General features: G+C 45.6%; 1 long non-coding RNA gene across 1 annotated transcript; it reads left to right on the forward strand.

Moving 5' to 3' along the window:
• The first annotated feature begins 1486 nt into the window (after nt 1-1486).
• On the forward strand, nt 1487-27310 carry LOC109502128. The gene is made up of 3 exons (XR_002160524.2): nt 1487-1534; nt 17695-17757; nt 26406-27310. It is a non-coding gene; the product is annotated as an uncharacterized LOC109502128 (long non-coding RNA).
• Nucleotides 27311-27555: the final 245 nt, after the last annotated feature.

Raw genomic sequence — 27555 nt, forward strand, 5'->3', positions numbered from 1 at the left:
TTGCTAAAAGTGTTTATTTTCTTTTAAATTTTTTGGGGGTGCCTGAGTGGCTCAGTCAGTTAATCATCCGACTTCGGCTCAGGTCATGATCTCAAGGTTTGTGGGTTCGAGCCCCGTGTCAGGCTCTGTGCTGACAGCTCAGAACCTGGAGCCTGCTTCAGATTCTGTGTCTCCTTCTCTTTCTGTCCCTCCCCCACCTGTGCTCTGTCTCTCTCTGTCTCTCAAAAATAAATAAATGTAAAAAAAATTAAAAGCAATTTTTTTAAGGTTTGAGAGAGAGAGAGATAGAGAGCATGGGGAGGATAGAGGCAGAGAGAGGGAGAGACAGGAGGGAGAGAGAGAATCCCAAGCAGGCTCTGTCTGCACTGTCAGCTCAGAGCCCAATGAGGGGTTTGAACTCACAAACCAAAAAATCATGACCTGAGCTGAGGTTGGATGCTTATCTGACTGAGCCACCCAGGTGCCCCAGAACGTATATTATTTTTTTAAAGATTGTATTTTTAGTCTCTACACCCAGTGTTGGACTTGAACTCACAACCCTGAGATCAAGAGTCATGTGCTCTACTGACTGAGCCCGTCAGGCGCCCCTAAAAATGTTTCATATTCACAATTAAAGGACACCTTGGAAGGGTTCTTGGTATGCCAGTGTGCTAAGGCACTCTGTCATCAGACACAAAATCCTAAGTCTCTGTTCCCTTGCTCCTCCAAAGTTAATGATGTTACAGAGAACAAGCATTGGTGAGGATGTGGAGAGACTGAAACGCTTGTGCACTGTTGGTGGGAATTTAAAATGGGGCGGCCACTATGGAAAGCAGTGTGCAGGTTCCTCAAGACGTTAAAACCAGAATTACCAGTGAACCAGTGATCCAGCAATCCCAGTGTTAGGTATTTACCCCCTAAGAACTGAAAGCGAGATCTCAAAGAGATATTTGCACACCTATGTTTATGGCAGCATTATTCACGACTAGGGTTGTGGAACCAATCCAAATGTCTACAGACAAATGAATGGATACAGAAAATGTGGTAGGGGCATCTGGGTGGCTCAGTTGGTTAAGCGTCTAGCTCCTGATGTCAGCTCAGGTCACGATGTCACTATTCGTGAGTTCGAGCGCCATGTCAGGCTTTGCAGATTCTCTCTCTCCCTCTCCCTCTCTGCCCTTCCCCCAACTCGCACTTGCATGCGCGCGCGTGCTGTCTCTCTCTCTCAAAATAAATAAACTTAAAAAAATTTAAAAAAAAGAAAATGTGGTGATACATACAATGGGCTATTATTCAGCCTTAAAAAGGAAGGAAATCCCGTCAGTGCTATCGTGGATGGACCTGAGACATTATGCTAAGTGGAATAAGCCAGCCACAGAAAGATAAATTTGGGTATGATTCCATTTACGTGAGGTACTTAGGGTAGTCAAACTGATAGAAACAGAAAGTAGAATGCTAGCTGCCAGGGGCTGGGGGAAGGGAAGTGGGAAGTTAATGGGTACAGAGTTTCGGTTTTGAAAGATGAAAACGTTCTAGAGATCTGTTGCACAACACTGTGAGTATACTTAATGCTACTGAACTGTACAAAATGATTAAGATGAGGGGCGCCGGGGTGGCTCAGTCAGTGAGCGTCCGACTCATGATTCCGGCTCGGGTCACGATCCCAGGGTTGTGGGATCGAGCCCCATGTTGGGCTCTGTGCTGAGTGTGGAGCCTGCTTGGGATTCTCTCTCTCTGTCTATCTTTCTCTCTCTCTCTCTCTCTCCCCCTCTGCCCCTCTCCTGTGTGCACCTTCTCTCGCTCTCTAAAATAATAATAATAATAAAAGATTAAGATGATACATTTAATGATATGTGATTTTTAGCAGAATTTCAAAAAATGTTAATGATCTTTCCATATTGAACTGGAAGGCTTTTCGGGTCCCACCAGACCCTATAGAAATCTGTCTGTAAGCAAATACTTAAACATGTCATGTTATTACTGTTTAAGTTTTAAATAGTAAGTATCTTTTAAGTGTCTTAAAGGGACTGTTTGAGGAAAAAAAAACGATTATGTTGCAGTGAGAGCAGCCAACTCCAATTTATCAGATTTGAAAAGTGAAATTTACGTTTCTTGAGTTTTCTTAAGGACATCAAAAACACACAACATTTGCTGGGATTAAACAAGTTTCAGTTTTCTGAGTCAAAAAAAAAAATGCAGCTATTCAACTACCCTTTATTGTGTAAAGAATTGGGACCGGCCACGCTGTCTGGGTAATTAGTTTATTTTCAATCTTAAAAGCACGTCAAAAGTATTTCCTTATTTGTTTTGCGGACTAGGAAGCTCAGAGCAAGATTTGCGGTACATCTCTAACTTCTACCTGGAACTTTATTTTTTTTTAATTTATTTATTTACTTACTTTCAAGTAGGCTCCATGCCCAACCTGGGGCTCAAACTCATGACCCTGAGATCAAGAGTCACATTCTATCGACTTAAGCCAGCCAGGCGCCCTCTACCCGGAACTTTAGGAAATAATGCATTGGGGCAACTTTGTGTTTTCTTTTGTCTCTTATTTCATCTGACTTATTCCCTCCCCTAATTTTTGCTTGGCCCAGCTTCATCACTTAATTTTTTTTTTTTAAATCTTTTGCACAAGACACATTTCGTAAGTCCTCTTTGGACCACGGTTGGGGTAGATAAATAAATAAAATAGAAATGACGAATGTGAACTGAACACCTTACAGATATGGTCTTATATAGTCATAAATTTCCAAACATCATCAAGTCCATGACTTCCAAAAACAAATAAAACACCAAGGCCAAGTGAAATTCATCCTATGAGGCAGAAGGAAGTAGCAAAGCATTAGGGGTGGACTCTTTAACTAGTAATATTTCATATCTCTTTGTAAACAGGAAGCAGAAGCTCTAACAGCCAAGCAGCTGATGGGGGGGGGGGGGAGTAGGGGGGAGGAGGTGGGGAGGAAGGCTGGGTTCCTGAACCAGCTCGTTCTGGGGGCAGCCTTGATTGAAGAAACCAGCAACCTTCTAAGAAAGAGGTAGGAAGCTGAAACTATGCAGTGAGGAAACTTTTAAACACGCAGATGTATCATAAATCAAGACAACGCTAATGACTCCTGTCCTGTTAGTCATAATCTGCTTCGAGTGGTTTCTCCAGCAGTGGGAGTGAGGGACTTTGAGCTATCCCCTTTGCTACGGAATTAAATCAAACTGAGTAAGTGCTGCATCAATTAGGCTTTTTGGTTGCAAGCCACAGAAACCGATTCTAGCTTCAGCGAAAACCAGAAAACACTAGAAGGATGTTATGGACTGAATGCTTGTGTTTCCCCCGAATTTGTATGTGGAAGCCCTGTCCCCCAGTGTGATGGTATTTAGAGATGTGGCATTTGGGAGGTAATTAGGGTTAGATGACGTCGTGAGGGTGGGGCTCTCATGACACGATTAGTGCCCTTATAAGAGACACCAGGGGCCTAGCCCTCCCTCCCACTCACAGCACGCACAAAGACGAGTTCATGTGAGCACATAGCGAGATGCCAGCCACCTCCAGAAGAGGCCTTAGAATGCAGCCCACCTGGCTGGCATTTTGATCCTAGATTCCCCAGCCTCTAGAACTGTGAGAGATAAATATCTGTTGTTTAAGCCCCCCCGGTCTGTGACATTTCACGATGGCGGCCTGAGTTGACTGCGACAAAGAATATGGGGGTTCGCAGAACCAAGAGGAAACCGTGGGGCCAGCTTGGAAAATCAGCGGGAACGAAGGGATCTCTGAAAGCCCATCAGCCACATTTGTACAATTCCTGGGACAAAAGGCACTATTCCTGTGGACCGGGAGTCAGCAAACTATGGCCCGCCGGTCAATTCTTGCCCGCCACGTGCTTTTGCAAATAAAGTTTTATCGGAACTACCTCTTTCTTATACCATCGCTGGTTTCTCCTAGCAGGACTGCAGAGAACAGTGACTGCCTCGACAGTACTCATACATTGACATGTTGTCTGTGGCTGCCTCTGCCCTGTGGCAGCAAAACGGAGTAGTTTCGCAGAGATCGTATGACCTGCAAAAGCCTAAAATATCTACCCCAAAAGTTCGCTGCCATAGACTAACAGAATAGAATGACATGGTGCCTCCTCCCGCCTCCCCAAACTGTACAATGCGCTGCTGGCCTTGTCTGGAGGGAAGCCAGATAGCAGAAACTACAGCTAAGGTTATGCTGGATAAGGATAGGTCAAGTTCATATGCTTCCTCTGTGATGGATGTGGGGTTTCCAGCCCCCTTTCCCATCCTCTGTGTCCTTAGAGAGTCCACTGGCTGAGCTTAAGTCCTGGGCCCATCTCTGTGCTATGGGACAGAGGGTGGAAGGATCAGGCCCTCTTGGCTTCATTTACAAGGGTGCCAGGCATTCCTAGAAGATGCCAAGTGAGTTCCTACACAGGGGGCTTGGGGTTCTACTAGCAGGAAGGGGGAGCCGGATGCTGATTGGCTGGAAGTCTACGAATGTCCTCCTAAATGCTTATGAACAGCACAATCATTGTGACCCATCAAGGTACACACGGCTCTCTCGTTCATTCGTTGTCATGCCGCACGTCTGGAATCTGGCTGCTCCTCACCCCTGCCGCAACCCTGGTCCGGGCCAGCATCATCTCATACCTCTTACAGCACTGCAGGAGGTACCTTGTCCTCCCCGCTGCTTCCAGCCTTGCTAACTATGGTCCGTTCTCCACACAGCTGTCAGAATATTCCTTCAACCGTTTGTTTCCCAGTAAGCTCGAAATAATATTATGTCATAGCTCTGTCCACGGTGTCCAGTGGCTTCCTATCTAACTCAGGATCAAAGCCAAAATTGTCACCATGGCCTACCAGGGCGTGATCTGTCCCCCCACTGGCTCTCTGATCTTACCTCCTACCATTCTTCCCTTCCTCACTCTGTTCCAGCCTCCTGGCCAGTCCTGCAAACGCGCAGGCGTTGTCTTGCCTCAAGGCCTTGCATCTGGCCCTTCCTTCCGCCTAGGAATCTGTTCCCCCCGGAAAACTGCATGACTTCATCCCTCAAGTCCTTCAGTCCTTGCTTAAATGTCTTCTCCGCAGAGAGGGTGTCCTTGACCGCCCTGTGACCTCTGTCTGCCTCACCCCGTTTTCTCTCTCGCCGTAGCCTCTCTCACCACCAGACACGTGACACACGGCTGTTCCTTTGTTGTCTGTGCATCTCAGAGAGTCAACTCTGCGAGGGCTCCTGCGCCACAGTGAACTCTGCCTGAAGCAGAGCAGCACTTGATGAATAAATGTTAAGTGGAAGAATCCTGGGGCACCCGGGGGGCTCGGTTAGGCGTCTGCCTCGGGCTTTCAGCTCAGGTCATGATCTCGCCGTTTGTGGGTTTGAGCCTCGCGTCGGGCTCTGTGCTGGCAGGGCGGGGCCTGCTCGGGATTCTCTCTCTCCCTCTCTCTCTTTGCCCCTCCTACATGCTCGCTCGCTCTCTCTCTCTCAAAATAAATAAATAAACTTTAAAAACAAAGTTAAGTGGGAGAATTCTGACCCAGGAAGGGCACTGCTTCCCTTGAACCCTGGGAAGCTCAGGACCCCGAAGCCCCCCAGAGTGTGAAAATGAACCTCTTTTCCCTACCCTTGGAATGTTGATCTGGAAATCCCTGACTTTAGACAGAGGGAATTTCCAGGCTATAAATCTAAAAGCTGAAGGCATTGACTCTTTAAACCCCCAAAAGCCTCAAGAGCAGGGAAAGGGGTACCAGCAGCGTCAAAACGATTTTCTTTTTCTTGTCCCCGTTGCCCTCCTTTATTTTTCTTCATAGCGTTGTCGCTGTTTGAAATGGAGCTGAAGCCCCATCTAGGCACTTGGCGGTTTCTGTATTTTCTGAGGCGACAGACAGCTCGAGGAAGAGGCATGCAGACAAGGCCTATGCTAGTCTTTATCTCCGGGGGCCGCAGTGACTGCCTTGAACATGGTCATGTGACCCCATTGAGACAAAGGAGAATCAGGAGCCATTTAAGTCAATGGGATGGCCAGAGAAATAGAGCATCTTCTTCCCGCTGGTATTAAGAAAGAACAAGATTAAGCCTGGCATTGCTGGTGCTGGTGCCACAGCCAGGGAAGAGCCTTCCTATATAAAGTTTCACAACAAAGAGACAGAGAGAGACTGGTCCTGATCCTGTTGAGCCCCTGGATCCAGCCATACCTGAAGTCGGCAGACTTTTCAGATTCGTGTTGCCTCAGCCAGCTTGAGCTGGATTTTCTGTTACCACTAAGTGATCATTGCTTTTTGATTCACTCTTCCCTCCTGCCTCCCTGTTCATTCATCCCCTCTAACTCCTCTTCTGTTGGTAGGAGCCGTATCTCTAGGTCAGACCTCAAGTCCTGAAATAGGATACAAAAGCACTTCCTGCTCGAAGCCAAAACAACAGGATGAAGGAGGGGAAAGGTCAGTCTATTTTCCCCATGTTTTCAAGCATTTGGATGCTTGTCAACAACAAGGCAGAACTTCTAGCTTTTGATCGGATAGTTTTGGAGCTCTGTCAATGCCAAAGGGCCTGATTCTCATGCTCTCCTTGGAATCGTAAGACTTACTAGAATTTGTGCAGAACTTGGAGAAAAGGACCCTGAATACATTTGCTGAAATACTTGTACAACTTTCCCTTAATCTACTTAAGTGATGTCATTGCTTTTGGAACATTTTGAGCTATTTTTCCTTTCTAATGTTGGAAGAAGAGAGGTAGACGCATGTGGACTGTATCTTTTTAATATTAAAAGAAGAGAGGTAGACACGGAAAGCAGGCTTTTAAAAAGTACATAACATTCGTCATTTTTTTCTTTTCTTTTTTTAAATGTTTGTTTTTGAGAGAGAGCTTGCACGAGTGGGGGAGGGGCAGAGAGAGAGGGAGACACAGAATCGGAAGCAGGCTCCAGGCTCCCAGCTGTCAGCACAGAGCCCGACGTGGGGCCTGAAATCACAAACCACGAGATCATGACCTGAGCCGAAGTCAGATGCTCAACCTACTGAGCCACCCAGAGGCCCCAGAAATTCCATAATTTATTTTTCTGTTTTCTCTCTCTTTTTAAAGTATGCTTCATGCCCAGCGCAGAGCCCAATGTGGGGCTTGAACTCACAATCCTGAGATCAAGAGTCAGATGCTTAAACAACTGAGCCACAGAGGTGCCCTCATTCTCTCTTTGCTGGGCGTTTGAGTTATCTCTGATGTTTGCTTTAATACATAACGCTATGTTGGCATCTGTCTGTGTTTGCTTGTTTGTGTAAGTATCTCTAAATGTGGAATTGTTGGGTTAAAGGATTTAAACACTAAAGTTTTGGGGCACCTGGGTGGCTAGTCAGTTAAGCAGCCAACTTTGGCTCAGGTCATGTTCTCAGGGTTCGTGGTTCAAGCCCCGCGTCGGGCTGTGTGCTGACAGCTCAGAGCCTGGAGCCTGCTTCGGATTCTGTGTCTCCTTCTCTCTCTGCCTCTCCTCTGATCACACTCTGTCTCTCTCTCTCTCTCAAAAAAAAAAAAAAAAAAAAAGAATAAACAAAAAAGAAAGAAAAAAGAAAAAACTTAAAAAAATTTTTAACACCTAGGGCCTAACTTTCATCCTCTGCAGAGGTTATACTGGCTTCTACCAACGGTGCACAGGAGTGCTTTGGACGGTAAACTCCCCCCACCAATAAAAAACATTGGTAGGTATCTCAATCTGTCTGTGCTCTTAGAACAAACTACCATGGAATGGGTGGTGCGTTAACAATATAAGTTTATTTCTCACGGTTCTGGAGGCTGGGAAGTCTAAGATCAAGGTGCTGGTAGATTGGGAGTCTGGCGAGAACCCCCTTCCCAGGTCACATCTGCCTCTCTTTTCGCTTCTCCTCCTGTATTGGGAGGAACACGCAGACTCTGAGATCTGTTTTACAAGGACACTAACCCTGTTTCTGAGAGCTCTGCCCTCATGACCTTTCTAAGGTCCCACCTCCAAGTACCATCCCGTCGGGGAGCATCCAGTCAATGCGGTGGGACTGTGCCGCCTTGTAGTACCCAGCCGATATTAGGGAACACACTGAAGTCAGTCATTTGCTGTCATTTCACCTTCATTGTGTTGGCCAGAAACCAAACTCAAATTGATCTGGCCGAAAATGGACTTTATGAGGGAAATGGCTTCAGGCAAGGCTGGATTCAGGGCTCAGATGTTGCCATAGGAACTCATCTTCTGTTTCCCGCGGGCTTGGCTTACTTCTGTTCTAGATGTTTCTTTCTTATGTTTCTTTCTTTTTTTCTTTTTTTTTTTTTTTTGGTTGTTTGTTTTTTATTAAAAAAATTTTTTTTTAACGTTTATTTATTTTTTGAGAGACAGAGAGAGACAGAGCATGAGCAGGGGAGGGGCAGAGAGAGAGAGGGAGTCACAGAATCCAAAGCAGGCTCCAGGCTCTGAACTGTCAGCACAGAGCCTGATGTGGGGCTCGAACCCACGAGCAGTGAGATCACGACCTGCGCCGAAGTTGGACGCTTAACCGACTGAGCCACCCAGGAGCCCCGTTGTTTGTTTTTTTAAGATTGTATTTTGAAGTAATCTCTACCCCCAAAGCAGGGCTCAAACAGACCAACCAGAGATCGAGAGTCTCCTGCTCCAGCCGGACATCCCCAGGCTCTCTCCTTTTAGTGGTTCCAGTCCTCCTATCCTCTCAGGTTCAAGTTCTGCACCCAAAAGCATGTTTTCTAGCAGTTTGAGCCAAAGTTCTGATAGTCACTCTTTTTACACCTATCATTGACCCAATCACAGTGACCCCCAAAATGGGCTGAGTTGATTGACTTGGGCTGGCTTGCTCAAGTGCTCCGTCCCTGGAGGTTGGGGGTTAGAACCTGATCCCCCTGCCTCCGCACAGTGCCTGAGAGAAGGGGGGAGGCAGAGGCCCTCATGAAAGTCTGGGAGTGCGGAAGGAATGGTTGCTGGGGAGACAGAGCCTTCATCCAGCTCTGATGGTCACAACTGCCTCCAGTGCTGCCCTGGGGTAAATCCATTCTCCAAACTGCAGCCAGAAAAGGGGCCCTCCAAACAGAACAAATCTGAGCCTTGTTTAAAACTCTTTGGTTGTTCTTCTTTGCCTTCAGGGTAAATTCCACCCCCCTTAACTAGGCCTCCAGGACCTGGCCTCTCCCCACCCCCCCCCCCCCACGCTCCCTAGCATTCCTTTGTAAAGCCGGACTGCATTGCTTAGTTGTCCAAATAAGCCTTGTTCTCTCTCTTACTTCTTGGGCTTTGCGTAACAGCCTTGGTGATTTATAAAGGACTTACTAAGTGCCAGCAATGTGCGAAGCATTATACGTGTATTATATACCCAACGCGAGTACTCACGATAATCCCACGAAAAGAGGCAGGGTGTATGTGATACAATCGTAGCAGTCGGTCGGCTGAAGTTCAGATTCAGGCTCATGTATTAATCATGTTTGCATTTTCTGTATTTTATGATGCTTTAACATCTTACGGCCTTCCAAACCCTGGAGAGAGTGCCCCTCCCAGGGCTAGCTATCTTAGAGATAGTGAACAACTTGACTTTGAGTGTGCCTTTCCTATACAAACCAGTCAATTCAAAGTCCACACCCCTAACCCCTCCTTTATCCAACCCTTACACAGCGAATCAATATTCCCTCGGCCCTAATCACACACCAGAGACAGGTACCAGACAACTAGGAGTTCCCCCATAGCCTGGAACCTGCTGGCATGATTCAAACGAGCCCATCTTGAACTGCAGGCCTGGCCTCTCTCATTCCTTCCCCTGAGAACCACGATCGAGGCTTTTGCCCGTGCTGTTTTTTCTGTCTAATTTGTCCTGGTGCTCTCCCTCGCGGCCCTGCCTCGCACGGTGTGCATCTGATTCTTGGGAATTACAAGTAATAAATCCTTCTTTCAAAGGCAGTTGTCTTCGCGTATGACATCTTACCATACCTGATTAAAATCAAATCATGGAGGGGCGCCTGGCTGGCTCACTTGGTAGAGCATGTGACTCTTGATCTTGGGGTCATGAGTTCAAGCCCCATGTTGAGGGGAGAGGTTACTTGAAAATAAAATTAAATTTAAAAAATCAAATCTTGGAGACATTCAGCCTCTAATTAGCTGTGTGACCTTGGGCTCAAGCTCTCTCTGCCTTGAGTTCTCTCTCTAAAATGGGGATGATGAGAACACCTACTTAAAAGATGAAGGGCTGGGGCGCCTGGGTGGCTCAGCCAGTTAAGCGGCCGACTTCGGCTCAGGTCATGATCTCGCGGTCCATGAGTTCAAGCCCCTCGTCGGGCTCTGTGCTGACAGCTCAGAGCCTGGAGCCTGTTTCAGATTCTGTGTCTCCCTCTCTCTGACCCTCCCCCGTTCATGCTCTGTCTCAAAAATAAATAAACTTAAAAAAAAAAAAAAGATGAAGGGAAAAATTGGGAAAGACTTTGAAATGGGAAAGAGAAAGAAAAAACACCAATGAGTGTCTGACGACCTCACTCTTCGTGGTGATTGCTACCTTTCCGGGTCTTTGAGTTAGTTTGCAACTCTGTAAGTCATAAGACACCGAGGGCAATGCAATAAACATTGCTAATAGAAATGCAAATTGTATCTGGTGAAATGCAGTTGATTTTGTCCTGAGGATATTGACCAGTTTTCTCAGTTTTGCATCTATTTGTGAGTTTAAGTGCAAGCACATCTTTCCTTGGCTCTCACAAATATATCCCAACTAGCAAGAGAGCCTTAACTTTTCTTTAAAAAAAATTTTTTAATGGTTATTTATTTCTGAGAGGGAGAGAGACAGAGTGTGAGCGGGGGAGGGGCAGAGAGAGAGGGAGACACAGAATCTGAAGCATGTTCCAGGCTCCGAGCTGTCAGCACAGAGCCCTACATGAACCTCAAACTCTAGAACTTTAAGTTCATGACCTGAGCCAAAGTCAGACGCTTAACCGACTGAGCCACCAGGCGCCCCAAGAGCCTTAACTTTTCTAACTCTCTGTTTCTCTCTTCTTGTTCTCTTTACTAAGTCTGTGTTTTGTTTCTTGTTTTGGCTCCCTGACAGACAATAAATTATTCCTCTTTAGTGGCAGCAATAATGGGGAAGTTGATTTTTATGGTCAGAACATTTAGCAATCTCTGTAAATGGGTTAATGGATTATAGAGATCAATTCTCTGCTGAGAGAGGCAGAGAATCTGGCTTGTTAGTCATTTTGTTTGTCTATTTGAGCTCAAATCAATTAAGACTTTAATGCTTGCCAGGAAGGAAAACAGCTCTTTGATATCCGGACCAGTGAGTTTTACGTGTTTTTGAGTTTATTCTCCACCCTTGGCTATAGTCGCAGGTCTGAAGCTGGAGGTTTTGTTATGTTTGTATATCTGTAATGCAGAAAGGCCCCTCATCTCTTTTGTAAGTATGTAAAAATTTCCCGTCTTTACAGGATATTGATAAATTAGGTTATGAAGTCTCCTAAAGTAAAGGAATTCTTTACTGAATCTCATAGAGATCTTTAAAAAGTGATTCTAGGGGCGCCTGGGTGGCGCAGTCGGTTAAGCGTCCGACTTCAGCCAGGTCACGATCTCGCGGTCCGTGAGTTCGAGCCCCGCGTCGGGCTCTGGGCTGATGGCTCGGAGCCTGGAGCCTGTTTCCGATTCTGCGTCTCCCTCTCTCTCTGCCCCTCCCCCGTTCATGCTCTGTCTCTCTCTGTCCCAAAAATAAATAAACGTTAAAAAAAAATTTTTTTTAAAGTGATTCTATTTCTCAAATATGAATAAAATGAGGAAATGGGATTTCTAATCCTTTAAATTTATAATAGGCAAAATATTATTCTTCCAGAAACTGAGAATTCTTTTAAGAATTCAAGGACACCTATGAAATGGGAAAGCTGAAGGGACTCCATTTAAAACACTTTTTTAATGTTTATTTGTTTTTGAGAGAGAGATAGAACGTGAGCAGGGGAGGGGTGGAGAGAGAGAGGGAGACACAGAATCCGAAGCAGGCTCCAGGCTCCGAGCTGTCAGCACAGAGCCCGACGTGGGGCTCAAACTCACAAACCGTGAGATCATGACCTGAGCCGAAGTCAGATGCCCAACCGACTGAGCCACCCAGACGCCCCAAAGGGACTGTTCTGGCAAGGGTCGGTCTCTGTTGTTTTTCTGCCAGGCCCGGTTTACTCATGAGCCACATTTTGCCTCTGACTAAGCCAGAGAAGCTTTGTTCCCACTGCAAGGGGGAAGCGAGAAAGCTAATCAATCATTCTCTGAGTTTTGTCCCAGGCCCCAAGCACCTGATAACACCTAAACTGAGCCAGATCCCAAACTTGTTCCAGGACACAAGCTTCAAACAAAGCTTTGGCTGACACTGACCTCCCTTCAGTAAATTACAGAACACCAGTCGTTCACCTGAACTTGCCCTTGACTGGACCCTACCACGGATTCCTGGACGAACATGGACCCTAGATACTTTTCTAATATAAACCCCTAGCCCCAAGCAATGATGAAACTCATGTTCCTTTCCTTTCCGAGTCTTCCAGATGCTCCCTCTGTTATTCCCACCTGCTGCCTACATTGTTCCATAAACTCTGTTTCCATTTTCTTTGGCTCACGGGAAGCCAAAGACCGTCTTGGCTGGTCCTGTGGGCCCCTCCCTTGTGTTCTTAGACCCAGCCTGCCTGCATCACAGACTCAAGATCAATCTTTGGCTGAAAGAAGGTTAGTTTAACAATTTTGCTTTTTGAGGTGCCTGCTGGCCCAGTTGGAAGAACATGTGACTCTTGATCTCAGTGGTGAGTTCAAGCCCCACGTTGGGGGTAGGGATTACTTAAATAAATAAAACTTTCAAAAAAAAATCTATAAAGAAAACAATTTTGCTTTAATGAAAACAACTGTCTGATTTGTCAGTGTGGGTATAATAACAGTGTACATTATATTCTACTTGGGTTTGTTTACTCTGAACTTATTCAGGCTTGTTATTCAAATAAGCTAACTTATTCATGCATAATATTTACAAAGTGAAGAAATGTAAATTCGTATTGAACTAAATTGAATCACCCTGACGCACTTTAACAGTGATCATATCTTACAGTATGTCTGCTAGTAGTTAATTTCCAAGATCATCAGTTGCCTGAAAACTGATATTAAATTGAGTTATTTAAAGCTTATTTACTTATGTTGAGACAGAGGGAGAGAGAAAGAATCCCAAGCAGGCTCTGCACTGTCTTCCCAGAGCCTGATGCAGGGCTCAATCCCATGATGGTGAGATCATGACCTGAGCCGAAACCAAGAGCTAGATGTTCAACTGAGTGAGCCACCCAAGAGCCCTTAAGTTGAGTTATTTAATGGATAATCATTGATATCCAAATAATTTCTGGGATACAATACTGAAACATTGGTTACTAAGCATGATTTTAGTTTAATACTCTGCTTTTATATATATATATATATATATATATATATATATATATAACATGTTATATATATATATATATATAGTTGGGATATATATATATATGGGATATATATATATATATATATAGTTGGGATATATATATATATATATATATATATATATAAAACTCACGAGCCTGAGATCAAGACCTAAACTAAGATCAAGAGTCGAACAGTTAACCAAATGAGCCACCAAGGCACCCCTACACTGCTTATATGTTTGTTATCTAAATGCTATATTCTGAGTTATTTTAATGAGCATTTTTTTTCTTTTTCTTTTTTTTTTTTAATTTTTTTTTCAACGTTTATTTATTTTTGGGACAGAGAGAGACAGAGCATGAACGGGGCAGGGGCAGAGAGAGAGGGAGACACAGAATCGGAAACAGGCTCCAGGCTCTGAGCCGTCAGCCCAGAGCCTGACGCGGGGCTCGAACTCACGGACCGCGAGATCATGACCTGGCTGAAGTCGGACGCTTAACCGACTGCGCCACCCAGGCGCCCCTTTAACGAGCATTTTTTAAAGGTGTAAGAGAGATGTGTGGCTGCAGAAAGTTGCACTGTAAACTTTGCTCACCTGCTCCAATCCTGGGGTAAGGCTGAGGGGTCTTCATTAGCTACCCCCACATGCCCCAGTTAGTAAAAAGTAAAGCTTTGGTTAAAAATACAAACTCATAGGGGCACCTGACTGGTTCAGTTGGTGGAGCGTGTGACTCTTGACTTGGGGTTGTGAGTTAGAGCCCCACAGTGGGTGTAGAGATTACTTAACAGTAAAATTCAGGGACGTTTGAGTGGCTCAGTCTTTTAAGTGTCCGACTTTGGCTGAGGTCATGATCTCACAGATCATGAGTTTGAGCCCTGCATTGGGCTCTGTGCTGACAGCTCAGAGCCTGGAGCCTGCTTTGCATTCTGTGTCTCCCTCTCTCTCTGCCCCTCTCCTGTTCATGCTCTGTCTCTGTCTGTCTCTCTCTCTCTCAAAAATTAGTAAACATTAAACAAATTTTTTAAGTAAAATCTAAAAGAAATAAATAAAAATTCCTCTGAGTGGTTGAGATTATACTAGGAGCATTTGTAAAAGAGAAATGTAACATGTATGTAAGCAGAGGTTCTTAGGGTTTTTTAAGATGTTTGTTTATTTTTGAGAGAGAGATCGTGTACACGGGGGAGAGCAGAATGAGAGGAGGACACAGGATCTGAAGGTGCCTGTGTGTTGACAGCAGAGATCCCGATGTGGGGCTTGAACCCATGAACCATGAGATCATGACCTGAGCTGAAATCGGATGCTTAACCAACGGAGACACCCAGGGGCCCCTACGCTTTTTTTTTTTGTTAATCTCTTGATCTCTTTGCGTTTTCAAGACTTATTGAGGACCCCAAACAGCTTTTATTCATGTGAATTTCAACTGTTAATATATACCATATTGGAATTTGAAACTGGGAAAAACTGAATAAGTTTTAAAATACTTACCAAGGGTGCCTGGCTGGCTCAGTCAGAAGAACATGTGACTCTTGATCTCGGGGTCATAAGTTCGAGCCCCACATGGGGTGTAGAGATTACTTACATAAATAAAACTTTAAAACAATATTTATTGATTCATCAGAAGATAAAACTCATTGCATATTAACACAACACCTTAGTATTAATATGAAAAATTATTTTGGCCTCGTGGAACCCGTGAAAGAGACAGGCTATGTTCAAGTAAAGTTTCAGTTTGATCCTGAATGTAAAAAAGAGTTTATATAAACGTAAATTTTATTTGCTTTGGCTTGTGATGTCTGAGAAGTCTGAGAAGAAGCTATGAAGTATGTTAACATCTTAGCAGAGTTGGTTCGATGCTGATTGGCTTGTTTTCTTGGTTTGCTGATTCTTGCTTTCACCTGCCATGTAAAAGGTTATTCTTTGCTTTTTGCATAGATATCTAGGTTGCAAAGATTCCATGTCTTCATCATTTTCTATGATTTATTTTGATTTTATTATATCCTTAATTATTTAAGGGGGAATGGGGCGTCTGGGTGCTTCAGTCGGTTAAGCGTCCGTCTCTTGATTTTGGCTCAGATCATGATCTTGCCGTTTGTGAGTTCGAGCCCTGCATTGGGCTCCACACTGACAGTGGGATTATCTCTGTCTGCTTGGGATTCTCTCTCTCTGCCCCTCCCCTGCTCATGTTCTCTCTCTCTCTCTCTCCCTCAAAATGAATAAATAGACTTAAAAAATTATTTAAGGAGGGGGAAAAAGAACAAAGATTCCTCATTCACAAATGAGTTAATGTTCTTTGCCATTCTATTACTGTCTATGCTTCTTTGTAAATGCTTTATTATCATAATCACAGGCACTCAAGATCCTAGCTTAACTGAATGTCCAAATCTCTGATAACTTGTCTAAACGTTTGCCTTCCTGTGACTGGATCCTAAATATAAAAAAAGAGAAAGGTAAAGAAAAATTTCAAGATATCTGCTACACCTAAAACTAACTTTGAGATTTCCCATAGGATCCCTGGAAAGCCATAGTAGAAAAACATTCTTTATGAACTGGTCCATCTTAACAATGAACTGGCCCTAGAATAATTATGGGGGCACCTGGATGACTCAGTCAGTTGAGCGTCTGACTTTGGCTCAGGTCCTGATCTCGTGGTTTGTGAGTTTGAGCCCCGCGTTGGGCTCTGTGCTGACAACTCAGGGCCTGGAGCCTGCTTCGGATTCTGTGTCTCCTCCTCTCTCTGCCCCTCCCCCACTCGTGCTCTGTCTCTCTGAAAAATAAACATAAAAAAAAAAAAGAACTAGAACAATTTTGAAATAGTTCTGTTGAGTTTTCCTAGATCAGAGTCCTGTTGGTACTTGGGGTGATGATATTGGCAACAACAGCATAGTGTATCATAAGTTCAGATATTATTTAAAATCTTCACTTGCTGTAATCTTCCTTCTTCTGTTTGGATCTAGCATGGTCTAGGCCAGTGGGACGCACATCAGACTTATTGTGGGCTAGAGATCTATAGACATCTATAAGATTTCTAGGTCCTACTCTAGACTTACCGAATCTCTTGATATCCTTGGTATGGCAAGGATTGTGTCTCAGGATTATTGTATGTTATCTCTTAAGATCTCTTCCTCTGTACCAATTACGTTCATCTATTTTTATGAATCAGATGTAATGTTAACTGACTTCTTCGAAAATAGACTTAATCATCATCTTCAGAGTATTTTGCCTACATTTTATTCTTTTTGCAATGATTTGATTATCTTTTGTTTAGCTTGCCAGAAACAACTTAATTTCCTTGTCAGTTTCCTGATTCTTACTATGAACCATCATCAGACCTTTCACACTGGAGAATTATCAGTCATAAGTTAACCAGAGCCATTTCAAGTCCCTGCCACCTAAAATAGCTGAGGTTTGCCTGAGGACCCTGCTATAAGCCACAGGGTTCGTGTTTTCATCAAAGAATCCGGTCTCAGAGCTTTGCGGGAAAGGACTATAACAGATCTTTGAAACTACTGGCATTCAAAACTGAGTTGACTCAGCTTAGACAACTTTTAGACTGTACCTGTGGAGTGAGTCAAGATTTCCAGGACTCTATGGTCGAGCAGATGGCTTCATGAGACTCCAACTCGAGAGCCAGCTGAAGAAGAATTAATTACACAAGACTGAATGAACTGACAAGGGAAATTTTATGGTAGTTATCTGTTTGGAATATGGTTGATCGTGTTTTAGTGTTCCATTTTCCAGATTCATAAGGAATCCCTTTGTCTTTCTTCTTAAGCCATCTGTTTATCCATAACAACTTATCTGATTTTGCTTTTGTAAACTGAACTAAACCATTTAAAATATCTGATCTTCAGGCGCCTGGGTGGCTCAGTTGGTTAAGTGTCCAACTCTTGATTTCGGCTCAGGTCATCATCTTGCAGTTCACAAATTCAAGCCCCACATTGGGCTTTGCACCGACAGCACAGAGCCTGCTTGGGATTCTCTCTCTCTCTCTCTCTCTCTGTGCCTCCCTCTCTCTCTCTCTCTCTCTCAAAATAAATAAATAAACTTAAAATAAAATACCTGGGGCGCCTGGGTGGCTCAGTCGGTTGGGCATCCGACTTTGGCTCAGGTCATGTTCTCAGGGTTCGTGGTTCAAGCCCCGCCCGGGGCTCTGTGCTGACAGCTCGGAGCCTGGAGCCTGCTTTGGATTCTGTGTCTCCCTCTGTCTCTGCCCCTCCCCCACTCACGCTCTGTCTCTCTCAAAAATAAAATAAACATTAAATAAATACATAAATACATAAATACATAAATAAATAAAATACCTGATGTCCTACTTCTTACCAGGATAAATTGATTGTACCTCAAGGCATCAAGAGCCATATTGGAGAATGATGTTCCTCAAATCAGGTATGACACGACTTTTTAAGGAATACATGTTGGATCTACTTATGGAGTTAATGCCTACAAAGATCTCTAAGAAACCTGACCTGGTACCTGGTTTACAAGTGCTAAGGTAGGATATTTGGAATATTTGGGGGACCTCAAAAAGAGAAGAACTCACCCAAATTTACAGCTATGACAGGTGAAAGAAATCTGGGTTGGGTTTCTTAACCTAGGAATAACAAATAATAGAGCCTTCTGAAATTCCAGTTGGAGATTCCTTAGGAAAACTTCCAGACAAAAGTTAATTTTGTAATTGTTTAAAACCTAATGGCTTTAAAGTTTGCAAAGCAAATTTGGGAGGTCCTTAGGGCAAATTAATACACTCACCGCACCTGTGTAAACTATCAGACCAGATTATGAGGACAGGCTTTATTTTGTGATCAAGAATAATTTTTCTTTGAGATTATTATGATCATAAGGGGTTTTGCAGGGACCACAGGGACAAGTTGGGAGGACCTTGAAATTTAGTGGGCATCTTGCCTGGCCGGTGAACCAGTTACCTCTGCCTTTCCTTACCACTGAGCTACTTTATAGCTCAAAACTGTAGAAAGTTGACGGTAATGGAGATGCTTCTTGTCTATTGAAATGCAGATTGTGTCTAGCAGAGTGTAATTGATTACCTGTGGATACTGACCAACCTAGCCAGTTTTGCATTTGTTTATAGATTAATTTCATTGCTCCTTATCTCCCTATAATTGTGTATAATTACTCCCTATCTCCCTTTAATTGTGAACCTAACTGGTTCCCCCATCATCTAATAAGTTCCATAAAATCTTCAATACAGGTTCATCCCATATCCTTATGATAAGTCATATCTTATCTTTTTTGAAAATTATCCTTTGGGTCGCTGTTATGTAGGGTGCGTAGAACAGTGCCTGATACCCAGTACAGGCTCAATAAATGTTAGCTTTTTTTTTTAATGTTTATTTATTTCCTTTGAGAGGGGGAGAGGAAGGGGCAGAGAGAGAAGGAGAGAGAGGATCCCAAGCAGGCTCCACGCTCAGTGAAGACCCCAACGTGGGGCTCGAACCCACGAGCTGTGAGATCATGCCCTGAGCTGAAACCAAGAGGTGGATGCTCAATGGACTAAGCCACCTGGGTGCCCCAATGTTAGTTTTTTAGGTAAAGGATTCCTATTACCCCTATCTTACAGGTGAGGAGAATAAGGTGCAGGGAAAATAAACAAAGTTGCTTAGACGACACAGCGCGTCAGAGGTGGAACAGAACTAGAAGTCAAGTCTGTCTACGCCTCCAAGCCCCTGATTTTTCGTCCCCCTCCCACAGTCCTCTCTGGCTGTGCTCTGCTAACTCCCACTCCTTCTTCAGAGTTGGAGTCTTTCTGGATCCCTCTGGACCTGGTGAGCATCTCCATCCCCAGCTCTGTATCCTCCCCTATCAGGCCCACAGCCTAAATATGTTGCAACCATCAACGTCTTCAACTAAAGGATGAGCTGCATCTGGCCAGGGACTGAGACCTTTTCCATCACTATCCAGCTCAGAGCCAGCATGCGGCAAATGCCCACGTGCGAGTGCAGGAAGTAAGACATCCTGTAGCCATGGCATTTTCTCCCCATGGGAAGGAGAGCAGGGCTTTCCAGAGCTTTCTGGAACTGCCTAGAAGCCCTCAGCATCTCCGTTCTCTGCCAGCCCAACACTCCCTGGGCTCCTGTCGGCTCAAGGGGCATCAAACCTCCTAAAGAAGATACCCGGAGCCACCAGCCCCTCAGGACTTGAGTTCCTGGGTTTTGTTGTTGTCCCCCACCTCCCCCCCCAAATCAAATTCCAGAAATCCAGGTTTAAAAATAACCAAGAAGTGCAATCTTCTCCACCAAGCCGCTTGGCAAAAACAAATCCTCCACAAAGACCAGTGTGCAGTCTCACTTACACACTTACTCATTTTCAGACGCCAGCTCAGCTCTGTTCTGGGTGGGGAGGAAGAGGGGCCCGGGGCTGAAGGACAAGGGCACAGGAGCCAGACACAAGCTGGGCTGGATATTGGGACGACCCGGCACGGCAGGCACACGCCCTTGTGGGAAGGCAGCTGTTTGGGACCTGCCGTGAAGTCCGGTTTTCCTTGGAGTCCCGGCCTGCTGGTCCCCAGCCCTGGATCGGGCAGAAGATCAAAGCAGCCCTGGAAAACTGGATCATTAGTGATCCAGAATTCCCTCTCCTTCCCTGGGGAGACATCAGCTTCTGCTCGAGCCTGCTTTTCCCCATCATTACTTAGGGAACTGGCTGGTGGTAATAGGGAGTAGCATTTAAACGCCTGCTAACAACAACCTCAAACTCCTTCCTCTTTTCTACATGGTCTATTTTCTGACCTGTCATCTTTCTTAATGCCTATTTTGTGGGCGAGAAAAATGTGTGATGGAAGAGAGGAAATTCGGGACCAGGGAAGGCTTGGAAAACTGTCAAAATTTCATATTTCCTCCTCCTTTGAATCAGCATTTATGTCCCTCAATGGGGTTTTCCTGCATATGCTTGTATAACTCCCTTTTAAAACAATTTTTGCTGTTTTTTCCTTTCCCTGCCCCTGGGTAAGTCATTCCAACGACTACTTTCCACCTCAAAAGAAAGTAGTGGACAGGAAAAAAGTGGTCGTGTGGTCTGTTGGCTACAAGTCCCAGCGGAGCCGGGAGACTTTGGTTCTATTCTGAGCCTTTTTTGGGAACAGGACGAAGGAAGGGGACGCGAGCCTTGCCCTTTCACGGGAGCTCCCGGGACCCCGTGCCAGCAGGAGGAAGTTGCTTACTCCAGATCAGAAGGGAGCCGGAACCGGCATTTATGAAACACCTAGGAAGTGCCAGGCCCACTTAATCCTCATAAGTTTGTGAGATAGGTTTTGCGACTTCCACATGACAGATGAGGAAGCTGAGGCTCAGAGAGATGTGGAGCGGCCCCAGGGTAGCACAGTTTGGCAGCTGGGAACACAGCCTGGTTCAGATTCTTGGGTCTGAGCTGTTTTCACTACAACGTGCAACCCGCCAACCATGCTTTATTCATTGAGTTACTGAATTTACTGAGTACCTAGTATGTGCCACCACCGCCCCCCCCCCCCCGTTGTAGTTGTGATCAAAGCAAAGATCCTTTTTTTTTTTTTTTTAATGGAGCTTATATTCTAGTTGGGGGTGGGGCGGAGGCAGGAGGTAGACAAAAAATAAACGTAATAAATACGTAAATTATGTAACACGGTGTGTCTTATATGCTGGGGACAAAGGAAAAAGTACAGCTGGCTAGGGGTATTGGAGACCCAGTTGTACATTTAGGGTGATCAAGACAGACCTCATGGAGGTGGTGACGTTTGCGTGAGGATTTAAAGGAGAAATTGGCGGGGCGGGGGGCGCCTGGGTGGCTCAGTCGATTGAGCATCCAGCTCTTGATTTCAGCTCGGGTCACGGTCTCACGGTTTGTGAGTTCAAGCCCCGCCTGGGGCTCTGTGCTGACAGTGTGGAGCCTGCTTGGGATTCTCTCTCTCTGCCCATCCCCCACTCCTGCACGCATTCTCTCTCCCTCCCCCCCCCCTCAAAATAAATAAACCCTTTTTTTTATTTTTAAAATTTTTTTTCAACGTTTATTTATTTTTGGGACAGAGAGAGACAGAGCATGAACGGGGGAGGGGCAGAGAGAGAGGGAGACACAGAATCGGAAACAGGCTCCAGGCTCTGAGCCATCAGCCCAGAGCCTGACGCGGGGCTCGAACTCACGGAGCGCGAGATCGTGACCTGGCTGAAGTCGGACGCTTAACCGACTGCGCCACCCAGGCGCCCCAATAAACCCTTTTTAAAAATAAATAAAAGAGAAATGGGCGTTGGGGGCGGTGTTTGAGCAAATTATCACTGTCAGAGGCAACAGTCAAGTCAGTACAAAGACCGGAAGGTGGGAGTTTGCCCAGTGCGTTTGACCGATAGCAAGAAGGGGAGGGTGTGTGCATGTGACAGAGATGGCAAGGGGTCCTTACCCAGGAAAGGGCCACTCTGGTGTGTTGGGTTGTGTTGGGAGTAGACCGCGGGGGCGGGGAAGAAGCAGGGAGACGGGGAAGGGGCTGTGGCTGTCGCCAGCTAAGAGACCCTGCCCTTTTGGAAGCAGTGGAGGCGGTGAGTGGTGGTTGGATTCTGGATTTATTCTGAAGGCAGAGACAGCAGGTTTCCTGATGGGCTAGATGGGGAGTGTGAGAGGGAGACGTCGGGGCACCTCCGAGGTTTCTGCTGGCCAGAGGAAGGTTTTGGGTGGGGCAGACCTGGACAGGGAAGGAAGACCAGGAGTTCTGGTTTTGGACATAGTGAGTTCGAGACGTGCAACCTCTCTCCATACGGGGCCAGATAAATAACATCCAGGGCAAGACTGAAGAGGCCAATTTATGAGGAGTCTCCAAACAAACCAGCCAATTTCAGAGTTTCCCCAACATCGCCTTCCTCTTAACCAGCTTTTTTTTTTTTTTTAACTCGGTGCGAGGGAGGGGTGTCCATGAACTTGGATGGGAAAAAATTACATCTCCCCCGCCCCCAACCTCTTACTGGAATGTTGCGTTTCCTTCGATTATGAATGTAGGCAACGAACCTCAGTAGACTTAGCAAGGCCGGTGCCACAGATCACCCTCAAATGTCTTTTATCGTTATCACTTCTTTGAACTTACGGTAATTATTAGATGTCACCCCATTTTATGATTCCGTGCGTTAACAAGCACGCATATTACCGCCTCATAAATTTGAATTTGAGACATTTTTTTTTCAACGTTTATTTATTTTTGGGACAGAGAGAGACAGAGCATGAACGGGGGAGGGGCAGAGAGAGAGGGAGACACAGAATCGGAAGCAGGCTCCAGGCTCTGAGCCATCAGCCCAGAGCCCGACGCGGGGCTCGAACTCCCGGACCGGGAGATCGTGACCTGGCTGAAGTCGGACGCTTAACCGACTGCGCCACCCAGGCGCCCCTGAATTTGAGACATTTTTGATGACGATATTTTATCATACTTAGTTTCCCTGGTAATCTTATGCATGTTATTGTTTGGGGAAGTCTCATCAGCTCCCCCCGACTGTCACAGGGGTCCCTGGCACAAAAGAGTTAAGACCCCGATCTAGGTTAAATATCCTTGATGAGAGAGGAGCAAATATAAATACATAAGTCACTAAAATCTCTTGATCTGGGGCAGGAACCATGCCAGGAATTTTATAGACATTCCCTAATTTAATCCTTACAGTTGCAAGGTGGATATCCTCATTATTCCCCTTTTACAACTGAGGAAATTGGGGCTCAGAGATGTTAAAGTCACCCAGCCGCTCGCTCAGTGAAAAACCGGGCATTCAAACTCAAGGCTGTATCTAAAGTCTGTGTTTATATTTTAGTAAGACAAATTGGCTCCTATGTTGAGTCCTACGGGCCCCTCTGGGTCAGCACAGTGTCATAGCCAAACAGCAGGGTGGTATTGGGTAAGAATTGAAGACTGGAGCTGGTCTGCCTGGGCTCAGATCCAGCCTGTGTGGCTTGTTTACCTGTGACTGTGGCTGAATTACTTGCCTGTGCCTTCATTTCCGTGTCTATCACATGGGCCCGATGGTGATAAAAATGCCACCGGCAGAAATGTGTTGTGGGGTAGATTGTGACATCTAGAACAGTGCCCAGAATGTAGAAGGCGCTTGCTTCATAAGGATTTATTTTTCTTAAGAGAGAAACAGATGGGATTTGAATGTCAGTGCAACTTCTTACTAACTGTGTGGTCTTGGGCAACTCACTTAACCTCTCTGAGCTTCATTGTCCTCATCTGTAAGTGGAGATCATAAAACCTGCCTCGTAGGGTGGTGGTTAAGAATTATGGGGCGCCTGGGTGGCGCAGTCGGTTAAGCGTCCGACTTCAGCCAGGTCACGATCTCGCGGTCTGGGAGTTCGAGCCCCGCGTCGGGCTCTGGGCTGATGGCTCAGAGCCTGGAGCTTGCTTCTGATTCTGTGTCTCCCTCTCTCTCTGCCCCTCCCCCGTTTATGCTCTGTCTCTCTCTGCCCCAAAAATAAATAAATGTTGAAAAAAAAATTAAAAAAAAAGAAGAATTAAATGAGATCATCGGGGCGCCTGGGTGGCTCAGGTGGTTAAGCGTCCGACTTGGGTTCAGGTCATGATCACACGGTTCGTGAGTTCGAGCTTCGCGTCAGGCTCTGTGCTGACAGCACAGGGCCTGGAGCCTGCTTCGGATTCTGTGTCTCCCTCGCTCTCCACCTCTCCCCCTGTCTCAAAAATAAATAAACACTAAAAAAAAGTAAAGAAAGCGTGTGTGTTGAAAAGAAATGATTTTAATACAAGATGTTTAGACATTCACTAAGGAGTATAAGCAATCCGTAATGGATATGTGCCCAATAAACGTTAACATTAATTAATTAATTATTATCTTTCTACCTCTTTTCAACCTTATCAGTTTTCCTAGTCCTTACTCTGGTCTTTATTAAGCTCTGCCAATCCCATTCCTTTACTTGGGAATTTTGTGGCATACCTAATATAATCGAATGCTTAAGGTTAAACCCAGACATTTATCACGCAAATATTTACTGAGCTCTTTCCATATGCCAGACACTGTTCCAGGCACATGGGTACATCAGTAAACAATAATCTCTCTGTGACCATGGCAGCTGACATTCTAAACAGTAGACATCCTGCCTCACATGAAGTCCCCTTTACTGATCTAGAGAAAATCGAATATATACTGTTTAAATTTATTATTATTGTTTTAGTAATTTACACACCCAACATGGGGCTCAAACCCATGACCCTGAGATCAAGAGTCACATGTTCCCCCAGCTGAGCCAGCCAGGTGCTCCACCAAATTAATATTTGACAATAATAATTTCATATCAATATATTGGACATAGGTCCATACTGTCTTGTTCTAGACAGATCTTCTCTACACTGGGCCCCACAGCTCTCTGGCCCCATCCCTCACCACTGAGAATTGCTTTCTTCTCTATTTTTTTTTTTAATTTTTTTTAATGTTTATTTATTTTTGAGACAGAGACAGAGGATGAATGGGGGAGGGTCAGAGAGAGAGGGAGACACAGAATCTGAAACAGGCTCCAGGCTCTGAGCTGTCAGCACAGAGCCCGACGCGGGGCTCAAACTCACGGACCGTGAGATCATGACCTGAGCCGAAGTCGGACGCTTAACCGACTGAGCCACCCAGGCGCCCCTTGCTTTCTTCTCTAGACATGTAGCGCCCATTCACAGTCCTATGCCTCTGCACATGCTTGGCCCTCTGCCTGGAACGTCCTTCCCACCTGACAAACGCTTCCTTGTTCTTTGGGGCCCGAGTCAAATGTCCACTTCCTCCATCCTCCTTGGTCTCCCCGAGGCAAATGGCCACCGTACCTGAGCCCTCCCGGGGACATCTGCTTATTTTACCTAACCAGCACCAATTTCATAATTGTCCTTAGTTGTCCTTTAGGGAACCATCCCCTCCTTGCTTTTTGGTCCAGTGGGTTGATCTTAACCCCACCTCATCCCTCATTCCGGGACAGAGCATGTGACTAGGACTAATCGATCTGAGTATTCTATTCCCCTAGCTGGTGTGACTGGTTCAGGAATGGACTCAGAGTCAAGCCTAATCAGTGAGATTCGAACCTGGGACTTTTTGTTTAAGCCAGTTCTAATTAGGTTTCTGTCCCTTGCAGTGGCCATCAAGAGTCCTGACTAGTACAAGCCATCCCAGAGTAAATTGTTGTGTGATCTTCCTGTTACCTTCTGTCTGTTTGTCTTTCTCTCTCTCTCTCTGGACTATGAAATAATTCAGGGCAGAGATTGATTCTTGGGGCACCTGAGTACCTCGGTTAAGCATTGGACTCTTGGTTTCAGCTTAGGTCATGATCTCACAGTTGGTGAGATCATCCCTGAGTCCGGCTCTGTGCTGCGGGTGTGGAGCCTGCTTGGGATTCTGTCTGTCTCCCTCTCTCTCTGCCCCACCCCTCTCTCAAAATAAGTAACTAAATTAAAAAAAAAGATTGGTTCTTATTCATGAGATGACCTGGGGTCCAGGTCCCTTCAGATAAATGGCAGGAGAGTTGACAAAGTCCTGGAACAAGACTGTGTGTATATATACTCTTTCTGTCCCATATGGATGTGAACGGCTTCTGGTCCTTCTGTCCAGTAGGGAGGGAAAAGAATGCATTTATTTATTTTTTTTTAATTTTTTTAACGTTTTATTTATTTTTGAGACAGAGAGAGACAGAGCATGAACGGGGGAGGGGCAGAGAGAGAGGGAGACACAGAATCAGAAGCAGGCTCTAGGCTCTGAGCCATCAGCCCAGAGCCCAACGCGGGGCTCGAACTCACGGACTGCGAGATCGTGACCTGAGCCGAAGTCGGACGCCCAACCAACTGAGCCACCCAGGCGCCCCAGAATGCATTTTACAGTTCAGCGACCCTGTCCCTCACATCTGAGTTTGCATTAATCTGCTCTAGCAAAAAAGACACCACATCTGGCACAACAGGTGCAATCAGTGTTGCTCCTTGGTGGGGTTGACAATAGTCCACTGTCATCTTCCAGGCTCTCTGCTTTTTGCCAGGACCACAACGGTGAGTTCACGCTCCACTGGTGACAATGGTGGTAATCACCTTTGGCCTTGTATCGTTTCTCCAGGGCTTTCGTAGCCTCCGGCAACAGCCGTCCGATTCCAGTCTTTGAAACTGTCCAACACCTGGTATATTGCACCCTGCGGTTCATTCTCCTCTCCTACTTCGTTCCAGTTCACCACCGGTGACGATTTGCCCAATTGCGCCATACGTGCATGCCAGAGGTCACCGGTACTCTGCAAACCACCAATGACAGCGTCTTCATGGTCAGGCAACCAGCGGGTGATCCAGCTCTGAAATCCCATTGTACTTCGTTTCCTAAAGCCACTTTCAGTATCGACGGACATAGGTTACGTTCCTCTGTGAAGTTGGCACGCAAGAAGCTTTGGGAGGGGGTGTGATGGGGATGCTCTCAGGAACGACACCTGTAAACGAGTGAGAGAAGTAGCATCGCACAGAGGGAGAAGCCGAATAGCGACCAAGTAGCTCTGAAGCTCCCAACAGAACCGCAGGGAATTCTGAGGTGGATTTTCAGCGTCGTCTGATCGAAGCAAGGGGGCTAGGCATTTATTCTCCCTCCTGGACCGGTCATTCACCCAAGATGCCTTCAGGGAGGGCACTTGATCCTGGGTGAGGCACGCCTCTTTGGCTGAGCTGGGGCAGTGAGGGCCTTGGCTAAGGATTGCAGGATCTGCGGGAACACCACAGCATCCTCTACGGAGACTCTTTCTCATACGGGTATGCAGGTGTCCCACGCACATGTTACGTATTAGATATTGTGAATATCTTTTTTTCAGCCCGTCATCCGTCTGTTAGCTCTCAGTGTCATTTGTTGAGCAGACTCTCTTAATTATGATGTCACCAAATTAATAGATTTCCCTCCTTACTGATTCGTCCTCATTCCTTAGGTCGTGAAGATATCCTCCTACGTTATGTTTTTTCAAAAAATATATTTTCACTTTCAAAATTGGATCTTTAGTCCTTCCAGAGTCCACTTTATTTTGTTTTTATTTTTTTTCTTAAAGTTTATTTATTTTGAGAGAGAGAGAACTGAGGAGGGGCAGAGAGAGAGAGAGAGAGAAAGAGAAGTAGAGAGAGAGAATCCTAAGCAGGCTCCATGCTGTCAGTGCAGAGCCGGAGGCAGGACTCGAACGCACAAACCATGAGATCATGACCTGAGCAGAAATCAAGAGTTGGGTGCTTAACCAACGGAGCCA

This window comes from Felis catus, chromosome C1 (genome assembly GCF_018350175.1).
Source record: "Felis catus isolate Fca126 chromosome C1, F.catus_Fca126_mat1.0, whole genome shotgun sequence".
NCBI lineage: Eukaryota > Metazoa > Chordata > Mammalia > Carnivora > Felidae > Felis > Felis catus.